This window comes from Hemicordylus capensis, chromosome 4 (genome assembly GCF_027244095.1).
Source record: "Hemicordylus capensis ecotype Gifberg chromosome 4, rHemCap1.1.pri, whole genome shotgun sequence".
Classification (NCBI taxonomy): Eukaryota; Metazoa; Chordata; class Lepidosauria; order Squamata; family Cordylidae; genus Hemicordylus; species Hemicordylus capensis.
In genome coordinates this window covers 82,542,439-82,554,529 of record NC_069660.1, presented here as the reverse complement: position 1 = coordinate 82,554,529, position 12,091 = coordinate 82,542,439, and the positions used below count along the sequence as shown (strand labels likewise).

The following is a 12,091-nucleotide window of genomic DNA, read 5'->3' as shown; positions in this document are numbered from 1 at the left end:
TAAAATATGCATGCTTGTTTAATCTATGAAATAAATAGAGAAATCAGACCACCTTCACATTATAGACTATTATGCATAAGAACAGCTCTGCTAGATCAGGCCCAAGGCCCATCTAGTACAGCATCCTGTTTCACACAATGGCCCACCAGATGCTTCTGGGGAGCCCACAGGCAAGAGGTATGTGCATGTCCTCTCTGCTGCTGTTGCTCCCCTGCAACTGGTACTCAGAGGTATTCTGCCTTTGAGGCTGGAGGTGGCCTATAGCCCTCCGACTAGTAGCTGATGATAGACCTCTCCTCCATGAAATTATCCAAACCCCTCTTAAAGCCATCCAGGTTGTTGACTGTCATTATTCAGCAGTTTAGTTTATAATATCTTTATATACTGCTTTTCAACAAAAAGTTCATAAGGAAGGTGGTTTACAGCAGAGAAATTAAAGCATGCTTCCCTGTCTCAAATGGACTCACAATCCTTATTTTAAAAAATGTAAGCCACCAAGAGAGAGAGACCAATAACAGCCACTGGAGAAGAAACTATGCTGGAATAAATAGGTATAATACATAAAAACAGCCCTACTGGATCAGGCCCAAGGCCTATTTTGTCCAGCATCCTGTTTCTCACAGATGCCTTGAGAAGCCCACAGGTGAGAGGTGAGGGCACGTTCTCTTGCGAGTGAGGCCAAGGTGATGGTTTCAGGTGGTGAATATGCCAAATAAAGTGTGAGGAACCCCCACTGACCCTGTTGTAGACATCACCCCACCTGCCTGTTGCCACATCCCCTGCCTCATCTGTGCTGCCACTGTTCTGCCGCTATGCTCCCCTGCCACCACCTTTGCCAGCCCTGCTTCTTCACAGGCCCTCACACCATTCGCTTTGCTGGCCCAGAAACTGTCTTCTTCCTCCTCGCCACGGGCCTCACCTTCTGGGACACACTGCTTCTGCTTGAACACTGCAAGGCAGCAGTTAGTGTGCATTTAAACGGCTTAGGCCCTGGGTATTTAAGAGAACGTCTTCTTCATTATGACCCCCACCACCCATTGAAGTCATCTAGAGAGGTCCGTCTGCAGTTGCCACATGGGGACGGGCATTCTTGGTTGCTGCCCCGAGAATGTGCTGGAATGCGCTCCTTACTGAAATATGATCCTCCCCATCTCTTGACAATTTTTTAAAAGCACTTGAAAAACCACCTCTTCAGCCAAGTTTTCCCAGCTTTTTAAATTTTTAAGTTTTAACCTGTTTTTGATTTTTAGATTGCCGTAATTGTTTTAAGATTTTTGTGTGTTTTCAAGAGAAGGGCTGTAAGTTAAAAAATTTAAATCAAGTACAACATTTGTTTAGTAATTGGTTTCAGTATCATCAGCTACATGAAATTTATAAAAGGGAGACAGAGACAAGCCTGTACAAATTTGGGTTAGCAGATAATGGAGGGTTGGGAGAAGGAGAGTGGAGAACTATGGAGGACAGAGACAGAGAAGGCTGTGATAGGACATGAACCTTGGGGCATAAATTATGCTAACGAAGCAGTGGTTCCTGGGACTAGGTGCCCAAGAGAAGGACACTTCCTGAGCACCCTGAGCCAGATGAGCGCCCTGTGTGGATGGAGGACCATTTTTCAACCTAGAGGAGTTTCAGCAGTTGGAGAAGGAACTTTACGAAGGTGGCCAGGACTTGCTGGGTTTTAAGGGATATTGCTTGGAGGCTCCTTGGAGAAAAATTTCAGTTAAAAATCATTCTCGATAATGGCGGTAAATGTCTAGGGAAGCTCCTTCTGACTGCAGTTCACAATCTCATGAGAAAATGGTCCACAGGAGATGCCCATGCAGCACCAGGACTTATAAGAATGTCAAGACACACTTGACAAAACTCTTATAAGAGGGCTAAATGACTGAGATGATTTACTTATCCTTGCAGTTATCTTTTCTGATGAGTCAGTGGTCACCTGAGGCTGACTGTTTGGTTGGGAGGCCCTACAGGTTACCCTTTTTATTCTGGGGAGGAATTAATCGCCCTCCCCACAGGGATTGGGGATGTACCCTGACCCCACTTATCTGGTAAAAGGATAGAACTCAGAGAAACATCCTAATCTAGCTAGCTGGATTTCTACCCACAATAGAAACATGAGACTGAAAAGGGGAGAATTGGAATAAGAATGAGTTAGACAGTAGGTAAGAGGCTTATCTGAGTGAGAAGGAGTTTCTACAGAAATGAGTTTTTACAAAACTGGTTTTTACTAGAGCTGAACAAAAAGATGGTCTGATCTTGATATTCAAAACAGGTATCAGGAGGTCATCCTGTTTGCCTTTGGGTTTAGGGGTATCCGGAGAAGGTTATTCAATGAGGTAGCTGCCTGAAGGAGGAATGGGTGGATTTGAGGTGATAAGGGAAGATGTTCTAAACTGTCTTGAAAAGCTAAAAATTAACAAATCGCCAGAGCCAGATGGCACCCATCCAAGAGTTCTGAAGGAACTCAAATGTGAAAATTGCCGATCTTCTAGCAAAAATATATAATTTGTCCTTAGAATCAGGCTCTGTACCAGAGTACTGGAAAGTAGCCAATGTGACTCCAATTTTCAAAAAGGGATCCAGGAAATTACAGGCCGCTCAGCTTAACTTTGGTGCTGGGTAAATTGATGGAAAGCATATTTAAGGACAAAATTATATACAGAAGAACGGGCCTTGTTGAAGGAGAACTAGCATGGCTTCTGCAAGGGAAAGTCTTGCCTCACTATTCTTTTGGAGTTCTTTGAGAGTGTCAACAGGCATTATTTAACTTGTTCATAAACAATCTAGAAGTTGGGGTGACCAGCGAAGTGGCTAAATTTGCAGATGACAATAAACTATTTAGGGTAGTGAAATCCACAATGGATTGTGAGGAACTCCAAAAAGATCTCTCCAAACGGGGAACTGGGTGACAAAATGGGAAATGTGGTTCAATGTAAGCAAGTGTAAAGTGATGCACGTTGGGGCAAGAAACACCAACTTCACATATATGCTGATGGGATCTGAGCTGTCGGTGACTGGCCAGGAGAGAGAACTTGGGGTCGTGGTGGAAGCTCATTGAAAATGCCATCTCAGTGTGCAGCAGCTGTGAAAAAAGCTAATTCCATGCTAGGAATCATTAGGAGGGGGATTGAAAATAAAAATGCTAATATTATAATGCCCTTTTACAATTCTACAGTGCAGCCACATCTGGAGTACTGCGTACAGCTTTGGTCATCGTATCTTAAGAAGGATATCGTAGAACTGGAAAAGGTACACAAGAGGGCAACCAAAATGTTCAGGGGCCTGGAGCACCTTCCTTATGAGGCTAGGCTACAGCATCTGGAGCTCTTTACCTTGGAAAAGAGGCAACTAAGGGGAGACATGATCGAAGTGTATAAAATTATGCATGGAGCACAGAGGGTAGACAGAGAGAAATTTTTCTCCCTCTCTCACAACACTAGAACCAGGGGTCACCCCATCAAACTGAAGGTTGGGAAATTTAGGACTGACAAGGGGAAGTACTTTTTCACACAGCACCTAACTAATCTATGGAATTCCTTGCCATGGGATGTGGTGATGGCCACCAGCTTGGATGGCTTTAAAAGGGGTTTAGACAGATGCAGGGAGGACAGGTCTATCAATGACTACTAGTCTGATGGCTGTGGGCCATCTCCAGCCTCAGAGGCACGATGCCTCTCAATACCAGTTGCAGGGGAGCAACAGCAGGAGAGAGGGCATGCACATACCTCTTGCCTGTGGGCTCCCCAGAGGCATCTGGTGGGCCACTGTGTGGAACAGGATGCTGTACTAGATGGGCCTTATGCCTGATCCAGCAGGGCTGTTCTTCTGTAATGTGAAAGGGTGCAGAAAAGTGCTGGAAATGTAACAGGTAATGGAGATCTGAGTCTGCAAGTCTTGAGAATAGCTATGAGTAACTGCGTGAGAGTGTCTGTTTTTTTATGTCAGGGGGTCTCTTACTGACCCCCAAGTGGGTAGGAAGCCTCCCTAAGCCAATCTTTGGCTTTAGTGGAATACACCTCCCAGACCTTACTGCACATGAACTACTCCATGCCACACACCCCTTATAGAGGTGTCTCCGGGAGTGTACAGATGGTCCAAAAGTGAAACCACATAGCAATAATGCATGTGTGTATAGCCTCAACTATGGAACATAAATAGTTGATTTATTTATCATAGTCAGGATCAGGGCCCTGATAGAGATTGCACATCCCAGAAAACATACACACAGAGACTGGATGATGTAACATCAAGTCCAGCCAGTGAAAAATCAGCCAAGGAAAAGCTGATAACATTTTAATGCTATGTTTAGAAATGAAGAAATTAATGGAATGGGGATAGTGATGAATCCATCAAATTAAGAAGACAGTGGGAACCTGTACTCTGTTCCTGCTATACCGACTGCCTGTCGAGTGGCTGGCAAGAATTAAAATTCTGCTGTCAGATACTACATTTTTGCATGATTACACTCCTTTAAAGTTGATCAGAAATAAAATAAATTTAGATGAGTGTGTCAGGAATAGGAAAGAATCTTCAACAAATCTCAGACACTAATCCAGTTAAAATCTCTGGGTCATACTGAGTACTTGCTTTCCCATGTATTGGCTCCTTTCAGAACCTGCTCCTGTGGAGACAAGACAGCACTGCTAAAGCTGCTTGTTTTATTACAGAACTTTCTTTCTCTTGCTTGGGCAATCTGCATTCTTTTACTTTCCTCCCTCATTTTCCGTCTCCTTGTCCTGATGTTTCATAACTCACAGTGTTCATAAAAGATTTCTCACTTTTTATTCTTAAACTGGCATTCTCTGTTGCCATTCAAGCCAATCCTGTTGCTTTTGTCTTCACTGCCTGAAGAGAATAGTTTATCCATGTCCCTTTCCATATGAACAGACTGTTCTCCTGTCTCCAATAAGCCGTCCTTGCTCCCCATTGAAGGGCCTGGTTCCCTTCTTATCCAAACCTGCAAGCAGTCTTTCAAGTGTGTTATTTATCTTTGATACTCTGATGAGAAAGAGATGATACAAAAGAACTCTTACAGTGGCATCTTTTGTTTCCCCATCTCTACATATTAACAGAATATTCAATGAACTCATTTAACATTCCTCAGTGATCTATAAATAATTCTTTGTCTTTTTAAAGAGCTGCTAAGGAAAGAAAAGTGACTACATAAAAACTGTATATTTTTATTCACCAGCTCTATTCCCTGGGTGCAGCCAGCTACAGCTATGCACTTTATTAAAACAATTACAAATTCACATCTTCATTTACTCATTAGCTCTGCAGAGTGGATATTGCACTGAGGGGGGAAATCTTCCCTAATCTGGCTTGCACATCTCTAGCAGAACAATTTGAAAAATTATCACTTGAAAACCTATGATCAAGCTTGTTTCTCTTCATTCCTCCAGCAAGAAAACTGCCCTAAATGGTACAACAACATTCTGAGTCTATGTCAAACAAATGTTTCCTTTTTGGAGTGCAACTCCCTGTGTATATCTCAGGAAACTCCCAAACTCTCCCAACAGAGAGCTCTAAGCATTTGTCCTCTTAGGCACTAAAAACACTGCATGTTATTGTTCCAAGGTGCTGACTGTGGGAGTGGCCAGCCATATGATCAAAGCATAATACAGGATGGGGGGGGGGTTAGCTCTGAAAAGCTTGGCCGCAAAATTGCCAATATGGAGGAAGCTTAGTCCTGTGAGCTGGATCTGGAGGGCCAGTCCAAAATCCTAGACTATCAAGTGCATCAACAAGATACCTTAATAATTGCTAGAGAGCAGCCAAGTAATTCTCTTTTGATTTTTGTAAGTGTAAGGTAAGGGTAATTAGTCCTTCTGCAAATTTTGGATTACAAATTCCATTATCTCTGACTACTGGCCACTAAGTATTGGCCCACTGTGATTGGGGGTGATGGGAAGTATAGTTCAACAGCTGGAATACTGAAGTTGTACAGCTCTGGTATAAGGAGAAAACTTAAGAACCTGTGTCTCTCCTTTATTTCAGGTCTAAGATAATTGAAGGTGTCCAAAGGTGAGCTATGGCTTAAGACTGTACAACTCCATATAAGAAAGAAAGAATATATATTTCCCTTTCACAAGCTTTATCTAAACTCACAGAGAGAAATCACACAGCATAGCTTGGTCATGCTGCCTCTTAACATCCATCCCCCCTCCCCGCCACCACCCTTAAGGAAGATGGGGCAGTTTGACCAAGGCATTGCCACCTGTCCTGATAATATGAAGGAAGTTATCCATGTCACACCTGGATAAAGGCAGAAGGTGTGAAACAGTGACTTCACCTGAGGGAAATCTTTGAAGGGGAGAATTATAGTTTAACATCCTCTAAGTAGATACGCATTTTAAACACAATTACAAGTTGACTTCCCGCGCACCTCTTTTCGTGATACCAACTATAAGTTTTACCCTTATTGTAATATTAATTTAAAAAGAAAAACACAAATTTAACCCTTCCACCACCATTAATCTGCCTAACCTGCATTTCAAATTTCAAATCCTGCTGTAAGATCCATAGTAGGAAAATAATTCTTTAAATAAATTGTTATGGTTATTCTTATTGTCAAAAGTTAATAAAAATTTGAAATGGGGAAAAAAAAAAAGTAGATACGCATTTTCACCTAATTAAATGCAAAGATTCATAGGACTGGAGGGTGTGTGTAGTGTGTGTGAAATGAGCTTAAAGAAAGCAGGGGAAAGTGTCTGTCCCAGGAAGGGGTACTAGTATTTAATGCCTCCATGTGTGTCTCTGGATACAAGAGAGAACTGGGGTTATTTTTACAATGAAGCTATTATCCTTGATTTCTTTAGCTGAAAAATACCACCACTTATTCGCTACCTAGGCTACATCAAACTTGGCATTTTAAAAGCTTGTTTTGTTTTTTAATCTCAGAGCTGTTTTGAATTTGTTTTAAGATGAATGCTTCTTTCACTCCCATCATGGATTTCGAAGCCTGCATTCTGGTGCTTTTGCTGCATTTTCACTACATAGAACATTTATTAGGCCATTATAAACTGATTCAGGCAGAGTGAATGCATTTTTACAGTTCTGCATTTTAGAGAGCTGATTTTTCAACTCCTAATTGCACAGATCAGAATGTCACTAGCACTCCACCTAGCTTCTGGCAGTTGCTCTGCCACTTCACGTTCCACTGTCAGAAAGCATTTCTGATCACCATTGTTAACGTGATAACACCATTTCTTTTGTTCTTGTTCTCAGGTCCTCATGTCTTATTGATTTCAAATTTCAACAGCCTGGCATTTATTACATAAACTGCTTCGCAATGCACATGTGATGCTTCACAGGAGGAGCTAACTTTGTTGCAATTCTTCATTTACAGAATGTGCATGTGAGATTGCTGAAAAGGTAAAAGGGCACAAATTCCAGTGGCATTTTAAATGACTAGGCCCATCGAGGCATGAGGTCTGTAGGCAATGCCCTACTTCATCAGATACATCTGGTGCCTATTAGAACTTGTCATCTTTAGAGAGCCATACATCCAATTAAACTCTTGCCCAGAAAAGCTCTTATTACTGGCCAGTCTTGAAGCTTCCACAAATGTCTGATTTCTTTTCTCTTTCTACTTTGTTTTTGTTTTTTTGTGGGCAGGGGGAGCTAAGAACAGACTAACATACCTGGCTGCTGTTCTGGAATCAAATCATTTGATGCTGCTTTGAGAACAGTCCACATGCTTGTGTGAGTTTCTGTGGGAATGCACTAACGGGTTTTAACAAATTATTTTCTGAATTTAAATTCAGACTCTAATAATCTCTAGGCTACTTCAGCACTACTCTGTGAGGACCCCATTACATTAGTGTCACTGAATAAGAAATGGAAGCACATAAAAAGGCCCTTCGAAGCCTGTATTTGCTGCTGTAATGTAAAATGATGAGGGGAAATGATTTTAAAAGAGATCTATTATTACCCATTATGATGCCTAAATAAAAGAGCAAACGCCACTGGCATTACTGCACAGAAAAAGGAAATTAGAGAGGGTCATATTATTGTGCAGATTCCAGCACTAATCCTCACCTGATGACAGTCAGAGCTTTACTGAATGCCTCTCTGAATTCTTCTGGTTGTATTACTACTTATCTTCTCCCCATTTGAGACTAAATGTTCCACTGCTCTCCGTGTTTCAGAGTGGGGAGAAGAACCGCTTCTTCCTACCTAATATGAAAGGAGGAATTATTTTCCTGCTGCAGTGGTGCAACTGATAAAACCCTACCCACTGCTTCTACCAAACTTGCTCTCACAAATATTTCGCTTCTCTCTTCAATATTCCCTTTTGGAAACAGCCAAAAAAAAAAAAAAAAAGCACTTCAAACATCAGGTAGTAGACTGCATGTATACACATTTAAAGATTTGCAGGTTCTTTTTCATATAAGTTTAAAAAGAAAACCATTACATGTTTTATCACATCAAAACAATCACATGGAGTGGCAGGGTTGCAGCAAGCTGGGAGTGGGGTACACACAGTACCTTTTGGGCCTTCTGCAGAACTTGTGGAGAGTTCAAGAGAGCAAGACACAAGGCTAGTTAAGAGTCAAAGATGCCCAATGTAGTACATGCACTAAAACACAATCAGCCTTAAGGTGTTGTATGTGTCAGAGACAGAGTTTGTAATGGTAAGATGGCCTTTTCATTTACATCCTGGCAAATAACAATACATATCCTGATCTTGCAAATTGTTAAGGACATGACCCTATCATAGATTGCTCTGTATTTAAAAGTCTTAAAAATAGTCAATACATCAAAAACAGAAGATCAATATACAGCTCAAATCATCAAAACAACAACGAGGTTTGCAGGATATCTACTACAGACAGGCATGTCACCCATGGTAGGAAAAATATATATTGAGAAGTACAATTGTAGAGACTTATTCTAGAGCAGGCCTGCACAACATAAGGCCCAGGGGCCATACCTGGCCCTTGGGGACTTTTTTGCTGGTCCGCAGGTAGGAATTTCCTGCAGCAGCAGTGGTCCTGAGGAACTCTTGGCCTGTCCTGCTGATGAGCAGGAGTGACTTAGTGCAGTTGGCTGCTTGAGACCAGACCCCTCTTGCCATGTGTTAGAGCACATTGACACACTCTCTCATCCCTCTCTACTCTTGCTTTCCCCCTTGACTCCAACCCTCTGCCGCCTCACTTTCATTAATACTTTAACAATAAATTTTAATGTAATAATTGATGTGCTTAGAATTGGCCTTGGCTCCTGCACACCAAGTCATGAGTCGTTCCAGCCCACTGGGATATTTGAGTTGTGCAGAGGCAGGATTGCTAGTACGAGTGGAATATATGGCAGCTGTGCTGTAGAGATCTCTCATGGTTAGGGTGAAGTTACAATGAACTCACTGTGCTAAAAAGCATGCGAGGGCATGCCAGAGTGGCTCCTTAAGACACTAAAGGAAGAACAAAAATAGCCAGTCTGGAAACGGAGAAGGCAAAAGACACAAGGAGAAATGACAGCATAAGACAAAGCTGCAGGAAAGAGATAAAGGTAGCTATAAAGCAGAGTCAAATTAACAATGCCAAATGGGGCTAAAGGGGGAAATTCTACAGCTCTATTAGGGTACAAAAGGTCAGTTATTAAGGGAAAGTGTTGGTTTCAAAGAGGCTGAGCTCTTGAAATGTAAGGGGTATGTGTGTGTGTGGGTGCGCACGCACACATGCATTTTGCACAGATTTAATTCCTGGATGGTAAAAGGAAGCTAGTGCAGCACTGACAAAACAAACAAACAAACAAACAAACAAACAAACAAACAAACAAACAAACAAACAAACAAACAAACCTTCTAAGAGTAGTACTGTAGCAGGTACTGCTGTCTTACCAACACCTCAACTTTGAATGGAGGAACAAAATTCCCTTCCTTTTAATATCTGGGAATATGGAGATGGTTTTCACCTCCCCTTTCTTATCTTATACAGTTACAGGGTTCACAACAGACAAGGCGCTCTCTTAAGTACCCTACACGAAAGCCGTTGAGGGCTTTATAGGTAATAACCAGTACTTTGCATTTCGTTCTGAAACATATCGGCAGCCAGCACAGTTCTTTTAGAATCTGTGTTATATGGTCCCTTTGGGTAAACACAGAGACCAATCTGGCTGCCACATTCTGAACCAATTGTAGTTTCCCAACTACATACAAAGGCAGCCTCATGTAGAGTGCATTAGAGTGCATAGAGTGTAAAGAGCCAGCGTGGTGTGGTGGTTAGAATGCTGGACTAGGACTGGGGAGACCCGAGTTCAAATCCCCATTCAGCCATGATACTAGTTGAGTGACTCTGGGTCAGTCACTTCTCTCTCAGCCTAACCTACTTCACAGGGTTGTTGTGAGGTTAAACTCAAATATGTAGTACACCGCTCTGGGCTCCTTGGAAGAAGAGTGGGATATAAATGTAAAAAAGAAGAAGAGGAAGAAGAAGAAGAAGAAAAAGAAGAAGAAGAAGAAGCAGGAAACCTGCCAGGGAGGCGGTTGGACCATTAGACAATGAGGGAGTAAAGGGATTATTAAGGAGGATATGGAGGTTGCAGAGAAGCTAATTGAGTTCTTTGCGTCCGTCTTCACGGCAGAGGATACTGAGCATATACCTGTTCCTGAACCAGGCTTTTTAGGGATGGAGGCTAAAGAACTGAGTCAGATAGAAGTGGCAAGATATGATGTTCTAAACTGTCTGGAAAAACTGAAAACTAACATATCACCAGGGCCGGATGGCATCCATCAAAAAGTCCTAAAAGAACTCAAATGTGAAACTGCCAACCTCCTTGCTAAAATATATAACTTACTGTATCCCTGCAATCAGGCTCTGTACCAGAGGACTGGAAAGTAGCAAATTTAACACCGATTTTCAAAAAGGGATCTAGGGGCAATCCGGGAAATTATAGGCCGGTTAGCTTAACGTCCGTTCCAGGCAAATTGATGGAAATCATCCTCAAGGATAAAATTGTAAAGCACATAGAAGAACAAGCTCTGCTGGGAGTGAACCAGCATGGCTTCTGCAAAGGTAAATCTTGCCTCACCAACCTTTTGGAGTTCTTTGAGAGTGTCAACAAGTATGTGGATCAAGGTGATCCAGTTGACATAGTATACCTGGACTTCCAAAAAGCTTTTGACAAAGTTCCTCATCAAAGACTCCTTAGGAAACTTAGCGGTCATGGGATAAGGGGACAAGTACATGTGTGGATTGCTAACTGGTTGAAAGACAGGAAACAGAGGTTAGTTATAAATGGAGAGTTTTCACAATGGAGGGAGGTAAGAAGTGGGGTCTCCCAGGGATCTGTACTGGGACTGGTGCTTTTTAATTTATTCATAAATGATCTAGCAGCAGGGGTAAGCAGCGAGGTGGCCAAATTTGCAGATGATACCAAACTCTTTTGGGTAGTGAAATCGAAAACGGATTGTGAGCAGCTCCAAAAGGATCTCTCCAAACTGGGTGACATAGTGGCAAATGCAGTTCAATGTTGGCAAATGTAAGGTGATGCACACTGGGGCAAAAAAACCCAACTTCAAGTATACGCTGATGGGATCTGAGCTGCCTGTGACTGACCAGGAGAGGGATCTTGGGGTCGTGGTGGACAGCTTGTTGAAAGTGTCAACTCAATGTGTGGCAGCTGTGAAAAAGGCCAATTCCATGCAAGGGATCATTAGGAAGGAACTGAAAATAAAGCGGCTAATATTATAATGCCCTTATACAAAACTATGGTGCAACCACACTTGGAGTACTGCGTACAATTCTGGTCACCACATCTAAAAAAAGGCATTGTAGAACTGGAAAAGGTGCAGAAGAGGGCAACCAAGATGATCAGGGGCCTAGAGCATCTTTCTTATGAGGCAAGGCTACAACACCTGGGGCTTTTTAGTTTAGAAAAAAGAAGACTGCGGGGAGACATGATAGAGGTCTATAAAATCATGCATGGTGTGGATAGAGAAAAATTCTTCTCCCTCTCATATAACACTAGAACCAGGGGTCATCCCATGAAATTGATTGCCAGGAAATTTAGGACCAACAACACCTCCAGCCTCAGAGGCAGGATGCCTCTGAGTACCAGTTGCAGGGAATAACAGCAGGAAAGAGGG

At 42.3% G+C, this 12,091-nt stretch overlaps 1 protein-coding gene across 23 annotated transcripts in view; it reads right to left on the bottom strand.

Annotated features, from left to right (window-relative positions):
- Positions 1 to 12,091, bottom strand: part of PTPRF (protein tyrosine phosphatase receptor type F) — a 759,513-nt gene that overhangs the window by 210,154 nt on the left and 537,268 nt on the right. The gene's annotated exons all lie outside the window — the stretch shown is intronic.